At 51.4% G+C, this 27098-nt stretch overlaps 1 pseudogene; it reads right to left on the reverse strand.

Moving 5' to 3' along the window:
- Positions 1–27098, reverse strand: part of LOC115125816 (UTP--glucose-1-phosphate uridylyltransferase-like) — a 111050-nt pseudogene that overhangs the window by 39345 nt on the left and 44607 nt on the right.

Raw genomic sequence — 27098 nt, forward strand, 5'->3', positions numbered from 1 at the left:
TGCAGGGCATCATTTATTGAGGAGGGTTCTCCTCTGGGCTTTAGTGAGACTGCAGGGCATCATTTATTGAGGAGGGTTGTCCTCTTGGCTTTAGTGAGACTGCAGGACATCATTTATGGAGAAGGGCTGTCCTCTGGAATGGCATGGTGGTGTCCCTCTATAGGCAGCATTTTGCTATACATACAGGGAGCTCTAATAGTTCTGGGACAGTGACAACTGTTTTGCTGTTTTGTCTCTGTACTCCAGCACTTTGGATTTGAAATTATACAGTGACTATGAGGTTAAAGTGCAGACTGTCAGCTTTAATTTGAGGGTATTTGATAAATAATGATGAGTGAGAAAGTTTACTGACGAATAAATATCACAACCCCAAGACATGCTAACATCTCAGCCTTACAATAACAGGGGAGGTTAGCATACCCCCCAAGACATGCTAACATCTCAGCCTTACAATAACAGGGGATGTTAGCATACCCCTAAGACATGCTAACATCTCGCCCTTACAATAACAGGTGAGGTTAGCCTACCCCTAAGACATGCTAACATCTCAGCCTTACAATAACAGGGGAGGTTAGCATACCCCCAAGACATGCTAACATCCCACCCTTACAATAACAGGGGAGGTTAGCATACCCCTAAGACATGCTAACCTCGTCCTTACAATAACAGGGGAGGTTAGCATACCCCCAAGACATGCTAACATCCCACCCTTACAATAACAGGGGAGTTTAGCATACCCCCAAGACATGCTAACATCTCACCCTGACAATAACAGGGGAGTTTAGCATACCCCCAAGACATGCGAACACCTCACCCTTACAATAACAGGGGAGGTTAGCATATCCCCAAGACATGCTAACATCTCACCCTTACAATAACAGGGGAGGTTAGCATATCCCCAAGACATGCTAACATCTCACCATTACAATAACAGGGGAGTTTAGCATACCCCCAAGACATGCTAACATCTCACCCTTACAATAACAGGGGAGTTTAGCATACCCCCAAGACATGCGAACACCTCACCCTTACAATAACAGGGGAGGTTAGCATATCCCCAAGACATGCTAACATCTCACCATTACAATAACAGGGGAGTTTAGCATACCCCCAAGACATGCTAACATCTCACCATTACAATAACAGGGGAGTTTAGCATACCCCCAAGACATGCGAACACCTCACCCTTACAATAACAGGGGAGGTTAGCATACCCCCAAGACATGCTAACATCTCACCATTACAATAACAGTGGAGGTTAGCATTTTTGGGAGGGTATGATATTTGTGCATCTGTAACTTTCTCACTCATCATTATTCATGATTAATTCAGGACTATCTGTAATCATGGTAGAATCCACATTAATGTAGAAGTGTTTAGAAACATATTATGTTCTTATTTACAATAAAAGTGACTCCAAAATGACACAATACATTATTTACCGTTCATTTCTATTGGGCACAAAGCTTGATGTAGTCATTGCGTGTTATGAATATGGGACCAAATACTTAACTTGTTCCTACTTTACGGGATGAGAGGTGTGGGAACAGAGCAGGTGTTTTGAGTCGGAGTGTAACTGAAGAGAAATTGCGCACCACGTCTCTCTGCCTCCTCATTGACAAGTTTACAGTTGATTTATTCAAAATTGTCAGCTGTTGAAATTAGACTTCTACAGATGCACAATCGAGAGCATCCTGTCGGGCTGTATCACCGCCTGGTACGGCAACTGCACCGCCCACAACCGCAAGGCTCTCCAGAGGGTAGTGAGGTCTGCACAACGCATCAACGGGGGCAAACTACCTGCCCTCCAGGACACCTACACCACCCGATGTCACAGGAAGGCCATAAAGATCATCAAGGACAACAACCACCCGAGCCCATGCCTGTTCACCCCGCTATCATCCAGAAGGCGAGGTCAGTACAGGTGCATCAAAGCTGGGACCGAGAGACTGAAAAACAGCTTCTATCTCAAGGCCATCAGACTGTTAAACAGCCACCACTAACATTGAGTGGCTGCCGCCAACATACTGACTCAACTCCAGCCACTTTAATAATGGAAAAATTGATATAAAAAATGTATCACTAGCCACTTTAAACAATGCCACTTAATATAATGTTTACATACCCTACATTACTCATCTCATATGTATATACTGTACTCGATACCATCTACTGCATCGTGCCTATGCCGTTCGGCCATCACTCATTCATATATTTGTATGTACATATTCTTCATCCCTTTACACTTGTGTGTATTAGGTAGTTGTTGTGGAATTGTTAGGTTAGATTACTTGTTGGTTATTACTGCATTGTCGGAACTAGAAGCACAAGCATTTCGCTACACTCCCATTAACATCTGTTAACCATGTGTATGTGACAAATAAAATTTGATTTGATTTTGACTATTAACCATTTGGTGGATCCAACATATGGATAAGGGGCTCAGTCGATTCTATTAGTCATTCTGAGACAGAATATATACATTCAGCTGGTCTGACCTGAGCTGGACTGCCTTGACCGAAACAGCATCAAACTGTACCGAGCTAAGTGGGTTTTGTGTGTGTATGTTGACCTATGCACAACCTGCACGGTGTGTGTGTGTGTGTGTGTGTGTGTGTGTGTGTGTGTGTGTGTGTTGACCTATGCACAACCTGCACTGTGTGTGTGTGTGTGTGTGTGTTGACCTATGCACAACCTGCACTGTGTGTGTGTGTGTGTGTGTGTTGACCTATGCACAACCTGCACTGTGTGTGTGTGTGTGTGTGTGTGTGTGTGTGTTGACCTATGCACAACCTGCACGGTGTGTGTGTGTGTGTTGACCTATGCACAACCTGCACTGTGTGTGTGTGTGTGTGTGTTGACCTATGCACAACCTGCACGGTGTGTGTGTGTATATGTGTGTGTGTGTGTATGCCTGCCCGTCTGGTCTCTCACCTTGGGGTTAACGATGATCTCCATGTCCATGGCGTTCAGCTCCTGCAGCCTCTTGATGGCGCCCAGAGAGATCCACAGGTTGTTGGTGTTGAAGATCTTGAACTTGGTGACTGATTTGAACTCATCTACATGGGCCTTGGGGACCTGGGCTATCTCCAGCAGACGCAGCTTGTTATCATACTGAATAAGAGTACCGCCCTGGAGAGACAGAGACAGAGAGACAGAGACACAGAGAGACAGAGACACAGAGACAGAGAGAGACAGACAGAGACACAGAGACACAGAGAGACAGAGACAGAGAGAGACAGACAGAGACACAGAGACACAGAGAGACAGAGACAGAAACACAGAGAGACAGAGACACAGAGAGACAGAGACAGAAACACAGAGAGACAGAGACACAGAGAGACAGAGAGAGAGAGAGAGAGAGAGAGAGAGAGAGAGAGAGAGAGAGAGAGAGAGAGAGAGACAGAGAGACAGAGAGACAGAGAGAGACAGAGAGACAGAGAGAGAGAGAGAGAGAGAGAGAGAGAGAGAGAGAGAGAGAGAGAGAGAGAGAGAGAGAGAGAGAGAAAGAGGTTATTTTGGGTTCTGATGGGGTAGTACAGTTTAACTAAAGCTCATTATTTATTTATACGTTATATTCTTTAAAAGTAAATGGCTATATATAATTAATTTAAAAGTAAAAAAAAGAAGATATATCAATTCCACATTAATGAATTAACAACAATTGAATCAACTGTTTATAAAGTCTGAATAAAATGATGACAAAGTGTTAATAGTGAAAGGTGAATAAAGAAGACAGAATAAACCACTAACAGAGACCACAACATGGCCATCCGCCTCCCTCCTCCTGCCACCCACCTTGACGTCAGCGCGGGTCTTGTCGGTGACCTCCATGATGAACTCACAGCGTTTCCCGTTGGGCTGGCTCACCAGGTGATGCAGGATGTTCAGGTCCACCGTAGCACCCAGGTTATCAATGTTAGACACAAAGATGTACTCCTGAGGAGGGGGTGGGGGGTATTTTATTAGGATCCACAAAGATGTACTCCTGAAGAGGAGGGGGGCGTATTTTATTAGGATCCACAAAGATGTACTCCTGAAGAGGGGGGTACTTTATTAGGATCCACAAAGATGTACTCCTGAAGGGGGGTATTTTATTAGGATCCACAAAGATGTACTCCTGAAGAGGGGGGTTATTTTATTAGGATCCACAAAGATGTACTCCTGAAGAGGGGGGAGGGGAGAACGGCTCGTAATAACGACCGGAACGGAGCAGATGGAATGGCATCAAACACCTGGAAACCATGGAAACCAATGATTCTGCTCCAGCCATTACCACGAGCCCCTCCTCCCCGATTAATGTGCCACCAACCTCCTGTGGTATATTGGTGCCTTGGAACTCGATTGTTTGACTTTGCTCCCCTGTGGTTTTACAACGTTATGGAATTAACATTTTACACAAGAGAAGAAACATAGTATCGATAGCAGCGACGGCTGAATTATTTAATATAATTTACAAATTGTATAAATAAAATAACTATTTTCCTTAAAAAGTGGTGAGTGCTGCAGATAGGGTGGTTAACTTTATTTATTTATTTCACCTTTATTTAACCAGGGAGGCCAGTTGAGAACAACTCATTTACAACTGTGACCTGGCCAAGATAAAGCAAAGCAGTGCGACACAAACAACAACACAGAGTTACACATGGAATAAACAAACACACAGTCGATAATACAATAGAAAAGAAAGAAAGTCTATATACAGTGTGTGCAAATGTTGTGAGGAGGTTGGCAATAAATAGGCCGTAGGAGCGAATAATTACAATTTAGCAGATTAACACTGGAGTGATAGATGAGCAGATGATGGTGTGTAAGTAGTGATACTGGTGTGCAAAAGAGCAGAAAAGTTAATAAAAACAATATGGGGATGAGGTAGGTAGACTGGATGGGCTATTTATAGATGGACTATGTACAGCTCCAGCGATCGGTTAACTGCTCAGATAGCTGATGTTTAAAGTTAGTGAGGGAAATGTAAGTCTCCAGCTTCAGCGATTTTTGCAATTCGTTCCAATCACTGGCAGCAGAGAACTGGAAGGAAAGGCGGCCAAAGGAGGTGTTGGCTTTGGGGATGATCAGTGAGATATACCTGCTGGAGCGCATGCTACGGGTGGGTGTTGTTATCGTGACCAGTGAGCTGAGGTAAGGCGGAGCTTTACCTAACATAGACTTATAGATGACCTGGAGCCAGTGGGTCTGGCGACGAATATGTAGCGAGGGCCAGCCAACGAGAGCATACAGGTCTCAGTGGTGGGTGGTATAGGGGCCTTTGGTAACAAAACGGATGGCACTGTGATAGACTGCATCCAGTTTGCTGAGTAGAGTATTGGAAGCTATTTGTAGATGCCGAAGTCGAGGATCGGTAGGATAGTCAGTTTTACTAGGGTAAGTTTGGCAGTGTGAGTGAAGGAGGCTTCGTTGCGAAATAGAAAGCCGATTCTAGATTTGATTTTGGATTGGAGATGTTTGATATGAGTCTGGAAGGAGAGTTTACAGTCTAGCCAGACACCGAGGTATTTGTAGTTGTCCACATATTTGTAGTTGTCCACATATTCTAGGTCAGACGGGCGGGTCCGGGCAGCGAACGGTTGAAAAGCATGCATTTGGTTTTACTAGCGTTTAAGAGCAGTTGGAGGCCATGGAAGGAGTGTTGTATGGCATTGAAGCTTGTTTGGAGGTTAGTTAACACAGTGTCCAAAGAAGGGCCAGATGTATACAGAATGGTGTCGTCTGAGTAGAGGTGGATCAGGGAATCACCCGCAGCAAGAGCGACATCATTGATATATACAGAGAAAAGAGCCGGCCCGAGAATTGAACCCTGTGGTACCCCCATAGAGACTGCCAGAGGTCCGGACAACAGGACACAACAGGACACACTGAACTGAACACACTGTCTGCGAAGAAGTTGGTGAACCAGGCGAGGCAATCATTTGAGAAACCAAGGCTATTGAGTCTGCCGATAAGAATACGGTGATTGACAGAGTTGAAGGCCTTGGCCAGGACGATGAAGACGGCTGCACAGTACTGTCTTTTATCGATGGCGGTTATGATATCGTTTAGTACCTTGAGCATGGCTGAGGTGCACCCGTGACCGGCTCGGAAACCGGATTGCACAGCGGAGAAGGTACGGTGGGATTCGAAATGGTCAGTGATTTGTTTATTAACTTTGATTTCGAAGACTTTAGAGAGGCAGGAAAGCATGGCCAGCCGTTGAGAAATGCTTATTGAAATGTTTGATTATAATGGATTTATCAGTGGTGACCGTGTTACCTAGCCTCAGTGCAGTGGGCAGCTGGGAGGAGGTGCTCTTGTTCTTCATGGACTTTAGTGTCCCAGAACTTTTTGGAGTTAGAGCCACAGGAAGCGAATTTCTGTTGGAAAAGGTAGCCTTTGCTTTCCTGACTGACTGCATGTATTGGTTCCTGACTTCCCTGAAAAGTTGCATATCGCGGAGACTATTCCATGCTATTGCAGTCCGCCACAGGATGTTTTTGTGCTGGTCGAGGGCAGTCAGGTCTGGAGTGAACCAAGGGCTATATCTGTTCTTAGTTCTAGATTTTTTGAAAGGGGCATGCTTATTTAAGATGGTGAGGAAAGCACTTTGAAAGAACCTTGCCTCTGTGTGTGTGTGTGTGTGTGTGTGTGTGTGTGTGTGTGTGTGTGTGTACCTTGCCCTCTGTGATGAGCTGATCCAGCAGACCAGAGTTGTAGAAGCTGGCGTAGATGTCCCCGTGGCCAGGAGGGTACCACACGTCAGCGTTCTCACCCGTCATACCAATGTCTGTGGCCACAGGCAGGAGGGACTCTTTATTAATACGGGGGTACCTGGGACAGAGGGCAGGAGGGACTCTTTATTAATACGGGGGTACCAGGGACAGAGGGCAGGAGGGACTCTTTATTAATACGGGGGTACCTGGGACAGAGGGCAGGAGGGACTCTTTATTAATACGGGGGTACCTGGGACAGAGGGCAGGAGGGACTCTTTATTAATACGGGGGTACCTGGGACAGAGGGCAGGAGGGACTCTTTATTAATACGGGGGTACCTGGGACAGAGGGCAAGAGGGACTCTTTATTAATACGGGGGTACCTGGGACAGAGGGCAGGAGGGACTCTTTATTAATACGGGGGTACCTGGGACAGAGGGTAGGAGGGACTCTTTATTAATACGGGGGTACCTGGGACAGAGGGCAGGAGGGACACTTTATTAATACGGGGGTACCTGGGACAGAGGGCAGGAGGGACTCTTTATTAATACGGGGGTACCTGGGACAGAGGGCAGGAGGAACTCTTTATTAATACGGGGGTACCTGGGACAGAGGGCAGGAGGGACTCTTTATTAATACGGGGTACCTGGGACAGAGGGCAGGAGGGACTCTTTATTAACCTGGGACAGAGGGCAAGAGGGGGGGTACCTGGGACAGAGGGCAGGAGGGACTCTTTATTAATACGAGGGTACCTGGGACAGAGGGCAGGAGGGACTCTTTATTAATACGGGGGTACCTGGGACAGAGGGCAGGAGGGACTCTTTATTAATACGGGGGTACCTGGGACAGAGGGCAGGAGGGTGGGAGAGGAGAGAGAGGGTGAATTAACTTAGTTAAATAACACAGTTGTAGGCTACTTCCAGGTTTCATGTGGATCCTGTTAGGAATGGGTCAATGACGGGATGACCAACTGAACAGATCAAGGAGCCGTCATCACTTAACGTTACAGAGCTGAGGATGGTCTGAGATCTGTCTGTCTGTCTGTGTCTGTCTGTCTGTCTGTCTGTCTGTCTGTCTGTCTGTCGGTCTGTCTGTCCATGAGAGGGGATAATTACCTGAGATATGTCTGTCTGTCTGGCCATGAGAGGGAAAGATGACCTAAGATCTGTCTGTCTGGCCATGAGAGGGGAGAATTACCTGAGATATGTCTGTCTGTCTGGCTATGAGAGGGGAGGATGACCTGATATCTGTCTGTCTGGCCATGAGAGGGAAGGATGGTCTTGCTAGGGGGTGAGGGGTTATGGCTCACTGGTCTGTGTAGAGTACAGCCTGAGTACAGCCTGTCAATGCCACAGAATCCTACTCTGATGCATTCTGCCTATAACAACATCTCTTGCATATTTTGTTTTGCATATTAAGTCTTGCATAGTTAGTTTAGTTTCGGTATGTTGCATTGAAAGTGTCTAATATTGCAGTGATTCGACCTTAACTCCCACAGTAAAGGGAAACGTTGATAGTGTTAACTAAAGGGGAAAACTCTAGAGGGCTCATATTTCTTCTGCATGGCAGTCCGAGGGGAGCTGCACACACTGGAGCAGCTTAGGAGGAACATTGGAGAAGAGGACAGGAGAGCAGAGGAGAGGAGTGGGTAGGAGAGGGAAGGGGGAGGAGAGGGAAGGGGGAGGAGAGGGAAGGGGGGGAGGAGAGGAGAGGGAAGGGGGAGGAGAGGGAAGGGGGAGGGAGGGAAGGGGGAGGGAGGGAGGGGGAAGGGGAGGAGAGGGAGTGGGAAGGGGGAGGAGAGGGAAGGGGAGGAGAGGGAAGGGGGAGGAGAGGGAAGGGGGAGGAGAGGGGAAGGGGGAGGAGAGGGAAGGGGGAGGAGAGGGAGTGGGAAGGGGGGGAGGGAAAGGAGAGGGAAGGGGAAGGGGGAGGAGAGGGAAGGGGGAGGAGAGGGAGAGGGGAAGGGGAGGAGAGGGAAGGGGGAGGAGAGGGAAGGGGAGGGGAGGGGGAAGGGGCAGGAGAGGGAAGGGGAGGAGAGGGAAGGGGAGGAGAGGGAAGGGGCAGGAGAGGGAAGGGGGAGGAGGGAGGGGGGAAGGGGGGAGGAGAGGAGAGGGGAAGGGGGGAGGAGAGGGAAGGGGGAGGAGAGGGAAGAGGGAAGGGGGGGAGGGAAGGGGGAGAGGGGAAGGGGGAGGAGAGGGAAGGGGGAGGAGAGGAGGGGGAGGGGGAGGAGAGGGGGAGGGAGGAGGGAAGGGGGGAGGGGGAGGAGGGAAGGGGAGGAGGGAGGGAAGGGGAGGAGAGGGAAGGGGGAGGAGAGGGAAGGGGGAGGAGAGGAAGGGGGGGGAGGAGAAGGGGGGAAGGGGGGGAGGAGAGGAGGGGAGGGGAGGAGAGGGAAGGGGGGAGGAGAGGGAGTGGGGAAGGGGGAGGGGAGGAGTGGGAAGGAGGGGAGGGAAGGGGGGGGGAGGAGAGGGAAGGGGGGGGAGGAGAGGGGAGGGAGAGGGAAGGGGAGGGAGGAGGGGAAGGGGGGAGGAGAGGGAAGGGGGAGGAGAGGGAAGGGGGGAGGAGAGGGAAGGGGAGGAGAGGGAAGGGAGGAGGGAGGGAGGGAAGGGGGAGGGGAAGGGGGAGGGAGAGGGAAGGGGGAGGAGAGGGAAGGGGGGAGGGAGAGGGGGGAGGGAAGGGAAGGGGAGGAGAGGGAGGGGAGGAGGGGAAGGGGAGGAGAGGGAAGGGGGAGGGAGAGGGAAGGGGGAGGAGAAGGGGGAGGAGAGGGAAGGGGGGGGAGGGAAAGGAGGGAAGGGGAGGAGAGGGAAGGGGAGGGGAGGAGGGAAGGGGAAGAGGGAGGGGAGGAGAGGAGAGGGGAGGGGGGGGAGAGGGAAGGGGAGGGGGAGGAGAGGGAAGGGGAGGAGAGGGAAGGGGGGGGAGGAGGGGAGGGGAGGAGAGGGAAGGGGGAGGAGAGGGAGGGGAGGGGGGAGGGGAGGGGAGAGGAGGGGGAAGGGAGAGGAAGGGGGGGAGAGGGGAAGGGGGAGAGGGGAGGGGAAGAAGGGGGGGGAGGAGAGGGAAGGGGCAGGAGAGGGAAGGGGGAGGAGAGGGAGGGGAGGGGAAGGGGAGGAGAGGGAAGGGGGAGGAGAGGGAAGGGGAGGGAGAGGGGAAGGGAGGGAGGGGGGAGGGAAGGGGGGGAGGAGAGGGAAGGGGAGGAGAGGAAGGGGAGGAGAGGGAAGGGGAGGGGGAGGGAGAGGGAGGGAAGAGGGAAGGGAGGGAGGAGAGGAAGGGAAGGGGAGGAGGGGAAGGGAGAGGGAAGGGGGAGGAGAGGAGAGGGAGGAGAGGAGGGGAGGGGGGGAAGGGGAGGGGAGGGGAGGAGGAGGGGAGGAGAGGGAGAGGGAAGGGGAGGAGAGGGAAGGGGGAGGAGAGGGGGAAGGGGAGGGAGGGAAGGGGGAGGGAGGGAAGGGGGAGAGGAGGGAAGGGGGAGGGAGGAGGGGAAGGGGAGGAGAGGAAGGGGGGAGGAGGAGGGGAAGGGGGAGGGAGGAGGGAAGGGGGAGGAGAGGGAAGGGGGAGGAGAGGGAAGGGGGAGGAGGAGAGGGAAGGGGCAGGAGAGAGGGAAGGGGGAGGAGAGGGAGGGGAGGGGAGGGGAGGAGAGGAGAGGGAAGGGGGAGGAGAGGGAAGGGGAGGAGAGGGAAGGGGGGAGGAGGAGGGGAGGGGGAGAGGGAAGGGGCAGGAGAGGGAGGGGGGAGGAGAGGGAAGGGGGAGGAGAGGAGTGGGGAGGGGGAGGGGAGGGAGAGGGAGGGGAAGGGGGAGGGGAGAGGGAAGGGGGAGGAGAGGGAAGGGGGAAGGGGAGGGGAGGAGAGGGAAGGGGGAGGGGGAGGGAAGGGGGAGGGAAGGGAGAGGGGGGAGAGGGAGGGAAGGGGAGGGGGGAGGGGAAGGGGAGGAGAGGAGAGGGAGGAGAGGGGAGGGAGGGAAGGGGAGGAGAGGGAGGGAGAGGGAGAGGGGAGGGGAGGAGGGGGAAGGGGGAGGAGAGGGAAGGGGGGGGGGGAGGAGAGGGAAGGGGAGGAGAGGGAGGGGAGGAGAGGGGGGGAGGGAGAGGGAAGGGGGAGGAGAGGGAGGGGGGGAGGAGAGGAGGGGGGAGGAGAGGGAAGGGGGAGGAGAGGAGGGGGGAAGGGGGAAGGAGAGGGAAGGGGGAGGAGAGGAGTGGGCAGGAGAGGGAAGGGGGAGGAGAGGGAAGGGGGGGGAGGAGAGGAGTGGGCAGGAGAGGGAAGGGGGGAAGAGGAGGGGAGGGAGGGAAGGGGGGGAGGAGAGGGAAGGGGAGGAGGGAGGGGGAGGAGAGGGAAGGGGGAGGAGAGGGAGAGGGGAGGAGAGGGAGAGGGAGGGGAGGAGGAGGAGGGGGAGAGAGAGGGGAGGAGAGGGAAGGGGGAGGAGAGGGGAGAGGAGGGGGAGGGGGAGAGGGAAGGGGGGGAGGAGAGGAGGGGGAAGGAGAGGGAAGGGGGAGGAGAGGGAAGGGGGAGGAGAGGAGGGGGGGGGAAGGGGAAGGGGGAGGAGAGGAGTGGGAAGGAGAGGGAAGGGGGAGGAGAGGGAAGGGGGAGGAGAGGAGGGGGAGGAGAGGGGGGAGGAGAGGGAAGGGGGAGGGGGAAGGAGAGGGAAGGGGGAGGAGAGGGAAGGGGAGGAGAGGGGGGAAGAGGGGAGGAGAGGGAAGGGGGAGGGAGAGGAGGGGGAAGGGGGGGAGGAGAGGGAAGGGGGAGGGGGAGGAGAGGGAAAGGGGGAGGAGAGGGAAGGGGGAGGAGAGGGAGGGGGAGGGAAGGGGAGGAGAGGGAAGGGGGGGAGGAGAGGGAAGGGGGAGGAGAGGAGAGGGAAGGGGGAGGAGAGGGAAGGGGAGGAGGGAGGGGGAGGAGGGGAGGGGAGGGAAGGGGGAGGAGAGGGAAGGGGGAGGAGAGGGAAGGGGGAGGAGAGGAGGGAGGGAAGGGGGAGGAGAGGGAAGGGGGAGGAGAGGAGTGGGCAGGAGAGGGAAGGGGGAGGAGAGGGAAGGGGAGGAGAGGAGTGGGCAGGAGAGGGAAGGGGGAGGAGAGGGAAGGGGGAGGAGAGGAGTGGGAAGGGGGAGGAGAGGGAAGGGAAGGGGCCTCATTAAAAGAGAATTAAGTTGTCATCTGACCAGGCTTTTTGACAGACTCCAGCTTGATCCTCACTTTGTGTTTGATTGTATTCCAAAGGCGTAGGAGCTTCTGAGGTAAAGCCCTCCTTGAGGAGGCTGATAAAATATTAACACTACAAGCCTTTTAGTCTACAGTCCAATTCAACAGACAGTCCACTGCTAAAAAGGAAAGGTTCACCCATGTTGAAAGTTATATTGTTTTTGTGCATCTCTGAGGGATGTTCTATGGATTCTCCGGGTCAATTCCTGTTTTCACGTGTATCTGAGTTATTGGTGTTGAAGCAGGCAGAACTCCGGCCGCTATGACGTAGCACTGTGATAGAGTCGCTCTGACTACACTGGAAGTTAATAGGAAAACGACTTTTAGATCACCAAAACGTCTCTCATACACGTCAGATTTCAATACTGGACGATGTCATAACTCCGGAGAATGTCTTCTCTCAAATAAGACTTTGATTATATTTTTGCGATATTCCTACCTCGAGAAATGTGTAATTTAACGGAGGGTCTATGTAGCACATTTTTCCTGTTTGTCTGCCTCTTTATCCCAGGGTGCATTGCATGGTGCTGTTGCCTGAGATACTATAGAAAGAAGATGAATAAAGGAAAATATAACGCCCCACCCAGCAGACTGTGACAAATCACATTCACGTTGTCATGCTGCGTCACGCGGTTTCTAAGCTAATTGTAACGCAATCCCTTCAAAGTCAGTGTATATATCAAGAAACTTGCCTATTTCCCTCAAAAGTACGTAATATCACAATTCTAAAGCTATATGATATTACAGATAGCAAGTGAATTATCTCACATCTCTGAAAAGTATTGAATGTTCAACTTCTGGTTGATGAAATTGGTGCTAAAGTTGGGTTTTTGAGCTAGCGCCCAATAGAATCCCATTCACACCTTGAAGGAGAGCTCTCCTTGTCCAGGAATTTCCCAGAATACACCGTGGAGCCCAATGATGTAGCATGGCAGAAATGCCTTCTGGAACATGTCAACTTCCATGTGCACTTAATGGTTGTACAGTCGTCTCAAATAAAACTATGAAGGACCTCGGCGTTACTCTGGACCCTGATCTCTCTTTTGAAGAACATATCAAGACCATTTCAAGGACAGCTTTTTTCCATCTACGTAACATTGCAAAAATCAGAAACTTTCTGTCCAACAATGATGCAGAAAAATTAATCCATGCTTTTGTCATGCTTTTGTTATGGAATGGTCTGCCTACCCATGTGAGAGACGCAAACTCGGTCTCAACCTTTAAGGGTTCATATGATTGAGTGTAGTCTGGCCCAGGAGTGGGAAGGTGAACGGAAAGGCTCTGGAGCAACGAACCGCCCTTGCTGTCTCTGCCTGGCCGGTTCCCCTCTTTCCACTGGGATTCTCTGCCTCTAACCCTATTACAGGGGCTGAGTCACTGGCTTACTAGGGCTCTTTCATACCGTCCCTAGGAGGGGTGCGTCACTTGAGTGGGTTTAGTCACTGATGTGATCTTCCTGTCTGGGTTGGCGCCGCCCCTTGGGTTGTGCCGTAGCGGAGATCTTTGTGGGCTATACTCTGCCTTGTCTCAGGATGGTAAGTTGGTGGTTGAAGATATCCCTCTAGTGGTGTGGGGGCTGTGCTTTGGCAAAGTGGGTGGGGTTATATCCTTCCTGTTTGGCCCTGTCCGGGGGTGTCATCAGATGGGGCCACAGTGTCTCCTGACCCCTCCGGTCTCAGCCTCCAGTATTTATGCTGCAGTAGTTTATGTGTCGGGGGGCTAGGGTCAGTCTGTTATATCTGGAGTATTTCTCCTGTCTTATCCGGTGTCCTGTGTGAATTTAAGTATGCCCTCTCTAATTCTCTCTTTCTTTCTCTCTCTCGGAGGACCTGAGCCCTAGGACCATGCCTCAGGACTACCTGGCATGATGACTCCTTGCTGTCCCCAGTCCACCTGGCCGTGCTGCTGCTCCAGTTTCAACTGTTCTGCCTGTGATTATTATTATTTGACCATGCTGGTCATTTATGAACATTTGAACATCTTGGCCATGTTCTGTTATAATCTCCACCCGGCACAGCCAGAAGAGGACTGGCCACCCCACATAGCCTGGTTCCTCTCTAGGTTTCTTCCTAGGTTTTGGCCTTTCTAGGGAGTTTTTCCTAGCCACCGTGCTTCTACACCTGCATTGCTTGCTTTTTAGGGTTTTAGGCTGGGTTTCTGTACAGCACTTTGAGATATCAGCTGATGTACGAAGGGCTATATAATTTGATTTGATTTGATTTGCATTAATAACAAACTTGTATTCCATCTGTAAATATGAATAAAATTGTTAAATTATGAGCCTAGTTGGTTTAGCCACGGAAAAAAACAGGAACCTAACTAGTAGCCATGATTGGCTGACATAATGAATGGGCTGGACATGCCGGGAGATGAGATTCGATTGGTCTGCCATATAGCATACTTCTGTCTATAACGTGAGCTGCTCAATACTGTATATGTTGATAGTCCTTTCTTCTGTAGCGTTTTTGAAAGATATAATGTTAGCCATGAAGAACTACAAATGTTTAGCTACTTTTCTCTTTAATGGCCTGAATTTAGCAGGCGCTATCGGCAGGTCAGTTTCTGCACACGCCACGGTCTGTGTGAACCGGAGTGACTTGACACAACGCTGACAAACAAGATATAGCTACAAACCAATCTGAGTTACATGGTTCCGGTCTACCGTGAAGCGTTCATTAGTGTATACCGTTAAGAGTTCAGCTACAATTTCAGATATTCGAAGTTTCTAATTTAGTCAGAAAGTTGTTTTCATTGCAAGTTAAAGCATACTGTTAGCTAGCTAGTGAACGTTAGCATGCTGGCTCGCTATCTAACGTTATGTGTATAATCTGTGCAGTAATATTATTTGAATCAGAAATCCATTCGCATTGCTAGTTATAGACTAATGTTAGCTAGCTAACATTGAACCTAGTTGGTTAGCTTTAGCTACCTGCAGATTCATACTACAGCAATGACAATGTTTGTATTGATAGTAGTATGATATACAATTTTCTAGCCCAGTCTCTACTTTTATCCAATGTAAATAAAATAAAAAAGTCAAATGTTGCTACATAGGACCGATTCCAGGTGATGGGTCACAATTGATAGTGCCGTTTATTTAGTCAATTTTACAGCTAACTATCTACTCTACATGCTGATATTGTCTTTGGTATTATTGTGTGTAGCTAAGTTTCCTTGCTAGCTAGCCAGCCAGCCCATAGAGAGAGCGTTGCATTGTGGACTTTGTAGTTGATTTGAACTGCAACAGATTTCCACAATGATTTTCCATGTTGCTACCAACCTTATTATAACGGCAAAATTAAATATTTAAATACTCACAAGTTTAGCTACTTTTCTCACACATACTCACATGTTAGTGTTATTTAACACTGTCAATTAGAGGAATTTGTGGTTTTGGGTGGATTTTTCCTTCAAGTCCTTAGAGTCCATTCATTACCGCTACAGACAGGATTTCCAGTTTTATGTCCAGTATGTCTCATATATTGTGATCAAGCAAGATATGAGACATACTGTGGTGCGTGTGTTACCTGCTCTGGTTGAAGGTGTGTATCTTGACACGGTGGTGTGTGTATTTCTGAAGGATCTTCTTGGTGTCTTCATCCGTGTTGAAGGAGTTCATCAGGACCAGAGGAACGTCTGTGTTGTACTTCTTGTTCAAGTGCTGAGGGAAAAAGATATTGGATTGAGAACAGGTGAAAGGAGTGCTTGGCGGCCATATTGGATTGAGAACAGGTGAAAGGAGTGCTTGGCGGCCATATTGGATTGAGAACAGGTGAAAGGAGTGCTTGGCGGCCATATTGGATTGAGAACAGGTGAAAGGAGTGCTTGGCGGACATATTGGATTGAGAACAGGTGAATGGAGTGCTTGGTGGCCATATTGGATTGAGAACAGGTGAATGGAGTGCTTGGTGGCCATATTGGATTGAGAACAGGTAAAAGGAGGGCTTGGCGGCCATATTGGATTGAGAACAGGTGAAAGGAGTGCTTGGCGGCCATATTGGATTGAGAACAGGTGAAAGGAGTGCTTGGCGGCCATATTGGATTAAGAACAGGTGAAAGGAGTGCTTGGTGGCCATATTGGATTGAGAACAGGTGAAAGGAGTGCTTGGCGGCCATATTGGATTAAGAACAGGTGAAAGGAGTGCTTGGCGGCCATATTGGATTGAGAACAGGTGAAAGGAGTGCTTGGCGGCCATATTGGATTGAGAACAGGTGAAAGGAGTGCTTGGCGGCCATATTGGATTGAGAACAGGTGAAAGGAGTGCTTGGCGGCCATATTGGATTGAGAACAGGTGAAAGGAGTGCTTGGTGGCCATATTGGATTGAGAACAGGTGAAAGGAGTGCTTGGCGGCCATATTGGATTGAGAACAGGTGAAAGGAGGCCATATTGGATTGAGAACTTGGTGGCCATATTGGATTGAGAACAGGTGAAAGGAGTGCTTGGTGGCCATATTGGATTGAGAACAGGTGAAAGGAGTGCTTGGCGGCCATATTGGATTGAGAACAGGTGAAAGGAGGGCTTGGCGGCCATATTGGATTGAGAACAGGTGAAAGGAGTGCTTGGCGGCCATATTGGATTGAGAACAGGTGAAAGGAGTGCTTGGTGGACATACTGGCCACAGCAAACCAAGCGACAGGCTGTTTGGAGCTAATGCAATGGCAGTGTTGGAGAGCATCCAATCCGAGATGCATTGTGACTGACTGATAGACAAATCATAATGAGTAGTTATTTATGATGCAAGGTGATTTGTAGCTCAGTTAGTCGGCAGTCTGGCTGCCCAGTCGGCTGCAATGCTGAACAAGCCCGAAGACTCTAGAGTCCAGACTTTAACGAGGGAGGGGTTGTTACGGTAAACTGTTAAAAAATCTGTGTGGGTGTGGTGGAGTTTATGAAGCAACCGGGCTGGTCGAGGTTCGTCTCGGCTTTAGGAGGTCATTAAGGGTGGGACTGTCCTAGGAGAGGTGGGGTCGTGTGAAGTTCAGCTCCACTACCAACCAATGTAACTACCAGGATATGAAACAAACAACGTAACTATCAGGAAATCACACACTGTCTGACTGGCATAACAGGATCTATTCCACTGTAGGATGTTGGTTTAGATTTAGTGCAACCATTTTAAGTTTTGTTTTATGAATTTTGGGAAGTTATGAACTCCCATTTCCTCAGAGGACCCCAGGACAGAGTTGAAAGGTCAGCAGGCTAGAGAGGAGGGATAAAGAGGTCCTGTGGATTAAGAACAGTCCTTCTCTCCCTCACCCTCTCTCCAAATTACAAGCACATTCTCTCTCTCTCTCTCTCTCTCTCTCTCTCTCTCTCTCTCTCTTCTCTCTCTTTCTCTCTCTCTCTCTCTCTCTCTCTAAGAATAAAGACATTATAAATGTTATATTATGTATCTCTCAAGTAGATTAAACAGCATGATCATTATATTTAGTATATTATAAGATCAGCTGAGGGTCTGTGTAAAGCTCTCTAATGTCTTCAGGCAGTCTGACTGAAAGGAGAGCTGTTATTCTATGGGGCAGGTCTGTGGGTTTGGCCAGGCAGAGGGGGGACAGAGAGTGCAGTGTGCTGGAACTGAGAGGTGTGTGTGTGTGTGTCAGAGCAAGAGAGAGGCGGTATTTGTTTGTGGACTTGTGTGTGGTTGTCTGTATATGTGTGTGTGTGTGTGTGGTTGTCTGTATATGTGTGTGTGGTTGTCTGTATATGTGTGTGTGGTTGTCTGTATATGTGTGTGTGTGTGTGTGTGTGTGTGTGTGTGTGTGTGTGTGTTGTGTAACGGCTGCAAGCAAAGGGAAAGGGAAAGGAAAAGGGAACAACTGAAAGCATTCAACTGAAATATGTCTTCCACATGTCTCCCAACCCGCTCTGAATCAGAGAGGTGTGGGGGGCTGCCTTCATCAACATCATGAACCCACCTCCACACACTGTGTCCTGTGTCTGTCTCCCAACCCGCTCTGAATCAGAGAGGTGTGGGGGGGGGGGGGCTGCCTTCATCAACATCAACATCATGAACACTCTCCCCACCTCCACACACTGTGTCCTGTGTCTGTCTCACATCCCAGTGGTTCTGGGACAGTCATTTTACCCTCCAGATATAGGCATATTACCTCCACTGTGAATCAAGCCATTTAGAGAGAAAATGGATACCAACTCACATTAATGTTCACCAACTCCCATGTCTGCCCTCTCCCCTGAGTAAAGGTTCTCAGTCATCTCTCTCTCTGTGTGTGTGTGTGTGTGTGTGTGTGTGTGTGTGTGTGTGTGTGTGTGTGTGTGTGTGTGTGTGTGTACCTTGCCCTCTGTGATGAGCTGATCCAGCAGACCAGAGTTGTAGAAGCTGGCGTAGATGTCCCCGTGTGTGTGTGTGTGTGTGTGTGTCCAGTCGTCTCTCCCTCATTAAAGTCATAATCTGGAGTCCCGACAGCCCAGCCCAGTCTTTTGGTTTGGTACGTTTTCAGAAATGGGGCTGAGGGTTGATGAAATGTAACCACTATACAATTCTTATGATGTCTCTTATGTCATGCGTACAACACTCTTGTGGCACATATCTGTTATAACAAGTCATTATGAGTTATAATGATATAATGACAGTTATGACAACTCTTATGTCATTTTTAACCTTTATTTAACTAGGCAAGTCAGTCAAGAACAAATTATTTTTACAATGACGGCCTACCCCAGCCAAACCCGGACGACGCTGGGCCAATTGTGCACCGACCTATGGGACTCCCAATCAAGGCCGGTCGTGATGCAGCCTGGGATCGAACCAGAGTCATTAGGGACGCCTCAAGCACTAAGATGCAGTGCCTCAGACCGTTGAGATGCAGTGCCTCAGACCGCTGAGGTGCAGTGCCTCAGACCGCTGAGATGCAGTGCCTCAGACCGCTGAGATGCAGTGTGCTGAGATGCAGTGCCTCAGACCGCTGAGATGCAGTGCCTCAGACTGCTGAGATGCAGTGCCTCAGACAGCTGAGATGCAGTACCTCAGTCCGCTGAGACGCAGTCCGCTGAGACGCAGTGCGCTGAGATGCAGTGCCTCAGGCAGCTGAGATGCAGTGCCTCAGTCCGCTGAAATGCAGTGCCTCAGTCCGCTGAGATGCAGTGCCTCAGTCCGCTGAGATGCAGTGCCTCAGTCCGCTGAGATGCAGTGCCTCAGTCCGCTGAGATGCAGTGCCTCAGTCCGCTGAGATGCAGTGCCTCAGTTCGCTGAGATGCAGTGCCTCAGTCCGCTGCGATGCAGTGCCTCAGACGGCTGAGATGCAGTGCCTCAGTCCGCTGAGATGCAGTGCCTCAGACCGCTGAGATGCAGTGCCTCAGTCCGCTGAGATGCAGTGCCTCAGGAGCCAGATATGCCCATGACTGCTCATGACATGTCTATGACTGCTGATGACATTCTAACAACATATTGACGACAGGTACCTCTATCTGCTGCACGGTGAGGTCCAGGAAAGTGTTCTCGTTGCGGACGCTGATGAGGCTCTTGGGGCCTTTACAGCCCATGCTGGTCCCCAGGCCTCCATTCAACTTGACGACCACCAGCTTGTTGAGACTGTCTGCCAGGCTGTCCGGCAGGGGCAGCGCTGCTATCTTATCATAGGGCTGGATCTGTGGAGAGAGAGAGGAGAGACATTTAATATGTTCCCTTTGGTATTGTATGTGGTAACACTTCTGATGTGGGCGGAGGGGGATCTTATCTTGATATTTAATCTATGGAGACTCAGGGACTGAAAAAGGACTGAAAAAGGACTAGGGAAGAAATGAAACCACAGAACTGTAGCACACCCAGGGCCCTGCATTCAGCTTGAATCAATAAGGTCTGGCATCTTAAACAGATAGCTGGAGATAACACAATGAGTAGGAGCACCCAGGACATCAAATCTGAAACAGATGTCCTATGTGTGTGTGTGTGTGTGTGTGTGTGTGTGTGTGTGTGTGTGTGTGTGTGTGTGTGTGTGTGTGTGTGTGTGTGTGTGTGTGTGTGTGTGTGTGTGTGTGTGTGTGTGTGTGTGAGTGTGAATGGGCACAATAGTATGTGTGTGTGTTGCATGTGTGATTGACCCTAAGTAACTGAAGGGTCATAGGGTCATGGCTCATCCTGTGAGGTGATGACTCATGTCCTGCTCATTGCTTTGAGACATCAGAGCCTGGATATGAGGCCTAACACAGTGTCTCCTGACCCCTCCTGTCTCAGCCTCCAGTATTTATGCTGCAGTAGTTTATGTGTCGGGGGGCTGGGGTCAGTTTGTTATATCTGGAGTACTTCTCCTGTCCTATTCGGTGTCCTGTGTGAATCTAAGTGTGCGTTCTCTAATTCTCTCCTTCTCTCTTTCTTTCTTTCTTTCTCTCTCTCGGAGGACCTGAGCCCTAGGACCATGCCCCAGGACTACCTGACATGATAACTCCTTGCTGTCCCCAGTCCACCTGGCCATGCTGCTGTTCCAGTTTCAACTGACCTGAGCCCTAGGACCATGCCCCAGGACTACCTGACATGATGACTCCTTGCTGTCGCCAGTCCACCTGGCCATGCTGCTGCTCCAGTTTCAACTGTTCTGCCTTATTATTATTCGACCATGCTGGTCATTTATGAACATTTGAACATCTTGGCTATGTTCTGTTATAATCTCCACCCGGCACAACCAGAAGAGGACTGGCCACCCCACATAGCCTGGTTCCTCTCTAGGTTTCTTCCTAGGTTTTGGCCTTTCTAGGGAGTTTTTCCTAGCCACCGTGCTTCTATACCTGCATTGCTTGCTGTTTGGGGTTTTAGGCTGGGTTTCTGTACAGCACTTTGAGATATCAGCTGATGTACGAAGGGCTATATAAATAAATTTGATTTGATTTGATTTGATAACACACACTAGATACAGCCCAACACACTGGATACAGCCCAACACACACTGGACACAGCCCAACACACACTGGACACAGCCCAACACACTGGATACAGCCCGACACACACTAGATACAGCCCAACACACTGGATACAGCCCAACACACACTGGATACAGCCTAACACACACTAGATACAGCCCAACACACACTGGATACAGCCCGACACACACTGGATACAGCCCAACACACACTGGATACAGCCCAATACACACTGGATACAGCCCAATACACACTGGATACAGCCCAACACACACTGGATACAGCCCAATACACACTGGATACAGCCCAACACACTGGATACAGCCCAACACACACTGGATACAGCCCAACACACACTGGATACAGCCCAACACACTGGATACAGCCCGACACACTGGATACAGCCCAACACACACTGGATACAGCCCAACACACACTGGATACAGCCCAACACACACTGGATACAGCCCAACACACTGGATACAGCCCAACACACACTGGACACAGCCAAACACACTGGACACAGCCCAACACACTGGATACAGCCCAACACACACTGGACACAGCCCAACACACACTGAATACAGCCCAACACACTGGATACAGCCCGACACACACTGGACACAGCCAAACGCACTGGATACAGCCCAACACACTGGATACAGCCCAACACACACTGGATACAGCCAAACACACACTGGATACAGCCCGACACACACTGTATACAGCCCGACACACACTGGATACAGCCAAACACACTGGACACAGCCCAACACACTGGATACAGCCCGACACACTGGATACAGCCCAACACACACTGGATACAGCCCAACACACACTGGATACAGCCCGACACACACTGTATACAGCCCGACACACACTGGATACAGCCAAACACACTGGACACAGCCCAACACACTGGATACAGCCCGACACACTGGATACAGCCCGACACACACTGGATACAGCCCAACACACACTGGATACAGCCCAACACACTGGATACAGCCCAACACACACTGGACACAGCCAAACACACTGGACACAGCCCAACACACTGGATACAGCCCAACACACACTGGATACAGCCCAACACACACTGGATACAGCCCAACACACACTGGATACAGCCCGACACACACTGGATACAGCCCGACACACACTGGACACAGCCAAACACACACTGGATACAGCCCAACACACACTGGATACAGCCCAACACACACTGGATACAGCCCAACACACACTGGATACAGCCCAACACACACTGGATACAGCCCGACACACACTGGATACAGCCCGACACACACTGGACACAGCCCAACACACACTGGATACAGCCCAACACACATTGGATACAGCCCGACACACACTGGACACAGCCCAACATACACTGGATACAGCCCAACACACACTGGATACAGCCCAATACACACTGGACACAGCCCAACACACACTGGATACAGCCCAATACACACTGGACACAGCCCAACACACACTGGATACAGCCCAACACACACTGGACACAGCCCAACACACACTGGATACAGCCCAACACACTGGATACAGCCCAATACACACTGGACACAGCCCAACACACACTGGATACAGCCCAACACACTGGATACAGCCCAATATACACTGGACACAGCCCAACACACACTGGATACAGCCCAACACACTGGATACAGCCCTATACACACTGGACACAGCCCAACACACTGGATACAGCCCAACACACACTGGACACAGCCCAACACACTGGACACAGCCCAACACACTGGATACAGCCCAACACACACTTGACACAGCCCAACACACTGGACACAGCCCAATACACACTGCATACAGCCCAACACACTGGACACAGCCCAACACACACTGGACACAGCCCAACACACTGGATACAGCCCAACACACACTGGACACAGCCCAACACACTGGACACAGCCCAATACACACTGGATACAGCCCAACACACTGGACACAGCCCAACACACACTGGACACAGCCCAACACACTGGATACAGCCCAACACACTGGACACAGCCCAACACACTGGATACAGCCCAACACACTGGATACAGCCCAACACACTGGATACAGCCCAACACACACTGGATACAGCCCAACACACTGGACACAGCCCAACACACACTGGATACAGCCCAACACACTGGATACAGCCCAACACACTGGACACAGCCCAACACACACTGGATACAGCCCAACACACACTGGATACAGCCCACACACACTGGATACAGCCCAACACACTGGATACAGCCCAACACACACTGGATACAGCCCACACACACTGGATACAGCCCAACACACTGGACACAGCCCAACACACTGGATACAGCCCAACACACACTGGACACAGCCCAACACACTGGACACAGCCCAACACACTGGATACAGCCCAACACACTGGATACAGCCTGAAAAAAAATATTAGGGAGATACTGTATATGGTTGGCTGGAGCTGCTCTAACCTCATTTCTGGTGGGCAGAAATGGTACTGTAGGTCAGTCTTTATACTGTGGCCACCAATAGCTAAAGAGCAGCAAATCCTTCCGGACGAATCACGATTCCACAGATAGATAGGCATCTTTCTAATTTCAGAAGGGGAGGTGACATTCAGCCCATAGACTGGCCCTTAACTTGCAAAGATAGAGGGGGAGGTGACATTCAGCCCATAGACTGGCCCTTAACTTGCAAAGACAGAGGGGGAGGTGACATTCAGCCCATAGACTGGCCCTTAACTTGCAAAGACAGAAGGGGAGGTGACATTCAGCCCATAGACTGGCCCTTAACTTGCAAAGATAGAGGGGGAGGTGACATTCAGCCCATAGACTGGCCCTTAACTTGCAAAGACAGAGGGGAGGTGACATTCAGCCCATAGACTGGCCCTTAACTTGCAAAGACAGAAGGGGAGGTGACATTCAGCCCATAGACTGGCCCTTAACTTGCAAAGATAGAGGGGGAGGTGACATTCAGCCCATAGACTGGCCCTTAACTTGCAAAGATAGAGGGGGAGGTGACATTCAGCCCATAGACTGGCCCTTAACTTGCAAAGACAGAAGGGGAGGTGACATTCAGCCCATAGACTGGCCCTTAACTTGCAAAGACAGAAGGGGAGGTGACATTCAGCCCATAGACTGGCCCTTAACTTGCAAAGACAGAGGGGGAGGTGACATTCAGCCCATAGACTGGCCCTTAACTTGCAAAGATAGAAGGGGAGGTGACATTCAGCCCATAGACTGGCCCTTAACTTGCAAAGACAGAGGGGGAGGTGACATTCAGCCCATAGACTGGCCCTTAACTTGCAAAGACAGAGGGGGAGGTGACATTCAGCCCATAGACTGGCCCTTAACTTGCAAAGATAGAGGGGGAGGTGACATTCAGCCCATAGACTGGCCCTTAACTTGCAAAGACAGAGGGGGAGGTGACATTCAGCCCATAGACTGGCCCTTAACTTGCAAAGATAGAAGGGGAGGTGACATTCAGCCCATAGACTGGCCCTTAACTTGCAAAGACAGAGGGGGATCTCCTCGTTCCAGCATCCCTTCACTCACTGAGGATAGAGAGGGGGATCTCCTCGTTCTAGCATCCCTTCACTCACTGAGGATAGAGAGGGGGATCTCCTCGTTCTAGCATCACTTCACTCACTGAGGATAGAGAGGGGGATCTCCTCGTTCTAGCATCCCTTCACTCACTGAGGATAGAGAGGGGGATCTCCTCGTTCTAGCATCCCTTCACTCACTGAGGATAGAGAGGGGGATCTCCTCGTTCTAGCATCCCTTCACTCACTGAGGATAGCTATACCAAAACAACAATAAAACAATCACCTGCTCCCCGCTCTCCTCTGTATCCTAAAGCTCATCTTATGTGTAAGAGAGATATGTGTGTGTTTATGTGTGTGTGTGTGTGTGTGTGTGTGTGTGTGTGTGTGTGTGTGTGTGTGTGTGTGTGTGTGTGTGTGTGTGAAGCACCGCTGCAACGTGTAATATTTTAACGTGAACACTGCAGCAAAAGCAAACTCATTCCTCCACTGCTCTTTGGTCCGCGTGTGGCCACAATACGTTGAGTTTCCCGGGGAAGCTGTGAAGCCCCGGGAAGCTGTGAAACACCGGGGAAGCTATGAAGCCCCGGGGAAGCTATGAAACACCGGGGAAGCTATGAAGCCCCGGGGAAGCTATGAAGCCCGGGAAGCTGTGAAGCGGGAAGCTGTGAAGCCCGGGAAGCTGTGAAACACCGGGAAGCTATGAAGCCCCGGGGAAGCTATGAAACACCGGGGAAGCTATGAAGCCCCGGGGAAGCTGTGAAACACCGGGGAAGCTATGAAGCCCCGGGGAAGCTATGAAACACCGGGGAAGCTATGAAGCCCCGGGGAAGCTGTGAAACACCGGGGAAGCTATGAAGCCCCGGGGAAGCTGTGAAGCCCCGGGGAAGCTGTGAAACCCCGGGGAAGCTGTGAAACACCGGGGAAGCTGTGAAGCCCCGGGGAAGCTATGAAGCCCCGGGGAAGCTGTGAAACACCGGGGAAGCTATGAAGCCCCGGGGAAGCTGTGAAACACCGGGGAAGCTGTGAAGCCCTGGGGAAGCTATGAAGCCCCGGGGAAGCTGTGAAACACCGGGGAAGCTATGAAGCCCCGGGGAAGCTGTGAAGCCCCGGTGAAGCTGTGAAGCCAAGGGGAAGCTGTGAAGCCCCGGGAAGCTAGAAGCCCCGGGAAGCTGTGAAACACCGGGAAGCTATGAAGCCCCGGGAAGCTATGAAACACCGGGAAGCTATGAAGCCCCGGGGAAGCTGTGAAACACCGGGGAAGCTATGAAGCCCCGGGGAAGCTGTGAAACACCGGGGAAGCTATGAAGCCCCGGGGAAGCTGTGAAGCCCCGGGGAAGCTATGAAGCCCCGGGGAAGCTGTGAAACACCGGGGAAGCTATGAAGCCCCGGGGAAGCTGTGAAGCCCCGGGGAAGCTGTGAAGCCCCGGGGAAGATGTGAAACACCGGGGAAGCTGTGAAGCCCCGGGGAAGCTATGAAGCCCCAGGGAAGCTATGAAGCCCCAGGGAAGCTGTGAAGCCCCGGGCCCGGGGAAGCTGTGAAGCCCGGGGAAGCTGTGAAACACCGGGAAGCTGTGAAGCCCCGGGAAGCTATGAAGCCCGGGGAAGCCCCGGGAAGCTGTGAAGCCCGGGAAGCTGTGAAGCCAGGGAAGCTATGAAGCCCGCCGGGAAGCTGTGAAGCCCCGGGAAGCTATGAACCCGGGGAAGCTGTGAAACCCGGGAAGCTATGAAGCCCGGGAAGCTGTGAAACACCGGGGAAGCTGTGAAGCCCGGGAAGCTGTGAAACACCGGGAAGCTATGAAGCCCCGGGGAAGCTGTGAAACCCCGGGGAAGCTGTGAAGCCCCGGGAAGCTGTGAAGCCCGGGAAGCTGTGAAACCCGGGAAGCTGTGAAACACCGGGGAAGCTGTGAAGCCCCGGGGAAGCTGTGAAACACCGGGGAAGCTGTGAAGCCCTGGGGAAGCTATGAAGCCCCGGGGAAGCTATGAAGCCCCGGGGAAGCTGTGAAACACCGGGGAAGCTATGAAGCCCCGGGAAGCTATGAAACACCGGGAAGCTATGAAGCCCGGGGAAGCTGTGAAACACCGGGGAAGCTATGAAGCCCCGGGGAAGCTGTGAAACACCGGGGAAGCTGTGAAGCCCTGGGGAAGCTATGAAGCCCCGGGGAAGCTATGAAGCCCCGGGGAAGCTGTGAAACACCGGGGAAGCTATGAAGCCCCGGGGAAGCTATGAAACACCGGGGAAGCTATGAAGCCCCGGGGAAGCTGTGAAACACCGGGGAAGCTATGAAGCCCCGGGGAAGCTGTGAAACACCGGGGAAGCTATGAAGCCCCGGGGAAGCTGTGAAGCCCGGGAAGCTATGAAGCCCGGGAAGCTGTGAAACACCGGGGAAGCTGAAGCCCCGGGAAGCTGTGAAGCCCGGGAAGCTGTGAAGCCCGGGAAGCTGTGAAAGCAGCCCCGGGGAAGCTATGAAGCCCCGGGAAGCTATGAAGCCCCAGGGAAGCTGTGAAGCCCCGGGAAGCTGTGAAGCCCGGGAAGCTGTGAAACACCGGGGAAGCTGTGAAGCCCGGGGAAGCTATGAAGCCCCGGGAAGCTGTGAAACACCGGGGAAGCTGTGAAGCCCGGGGAAGCTGTGAAGCCCGGGAAGCTGTGAAGCCGGGGAAGCTGTGAAGCCCGGGAAGCTGTGAAACACCGGGAAGCTATGAAGCCCGGGAAGCTGTGAAACACCGGGAAGCTATGAAGCCCGGGAAGCCCCGGGGAAGCTGCTGAAGCCCCGGGAAGCTGTGAA

This window comes from Oncorhynchus nerka, linkage group LG10 (assembly GCF_034236695.1).
Source record: "Oncorhynchus nerka isolate Pitt River linkage group LG10, Oner_Uvic_2.0, whole genome shotgun sequence".
Taxonomy (NCBI): domain Eukaryota; kingdom Metazoa; phylum Chordata; class Actinopteri; order Salmoniformes; family Salmonidae; genus Oncorhynchus; species Oncorhynchus nerka.